Raw genomic sequence first — 816 nt, forward strand, 5'->3', positions numbered from 1 at the left:
CATAATTATGAAAACAAACATATGATGTAGTTGTAACTTTGCTTTTTAATATGCGTAGATTTTTAGTTGATGTTTTTATAAATTTTTTAACCAAATATTATTATCGTCTTTCCCAGTGTAGTCACCATTATCTCAATACCATTAGTTTCAATACTTTTATTCCGAGGATACAACTGTACAAGTTCCATGGTGAATAATGTTTGCCCAAAGTTTGACAGTAAAGTAAACAAAAACTTGAAGGGATTTACCGAGGGGAATCAAGCAATTCCAAATTTATTCGGCCCGGAGTTCATTTGCAAGTTTCTGTTAAAAGTCGTAAATAACATAAAAAAATTTTGGAAAAGTATTCAGCAAGATGCCAATTTTGTGATTGCCTTGTTCTTGAAACCGCACGTTTAGGGGGTTCGCTTTCCCTTTTTACAAAACACGCGCCGCGCGCGCACTCACATACATGACTGGGACTTTAAAAACTAAGGGTTCCTTTCCTTGATCTGCCAAACTTTAAATTTTTCCCCCGAAAGAATGCCCTTCCCAGAGTGAACGCAGAATTTTATTAGTCTAATTTTCCATGAAAGTTTCTTTACGAATATTTAAAAACCGCTCATGAGTTCCGAATAGCACTTAGGAGTAATTCCAACGTAAAGAGCCCCCTTACGAGGGGGAGCCCCTTCCGGGGCGCTTGCTCGATATCAAAGGGTTAACAAGAAGCTAGGCTTTGAGGGGGGGTATTTCCCCGGGGACTCGCTACCCGAGGTCCCAGCTAAGGGCGCCGCTTGTGAGGATTTATACAATTTTCTCTCCCAAATATACTGTTTT

This window comes from Penaeus monodon, chromosome 32, assembly GCF_015228065.2.
Source record: "Penaeus monodon isolate SGIC_2016 chromosome 32, NSTDA_Pmon_1, whole genome shotgun sequence".
Classification (NCBI taxonomy): domain Eukaryota; kingdom Metazoa; phylum Arthropoda; class Malacostraca; order Decapoda; family Penaeidae; genus Penaeus; species Penaeus monodon.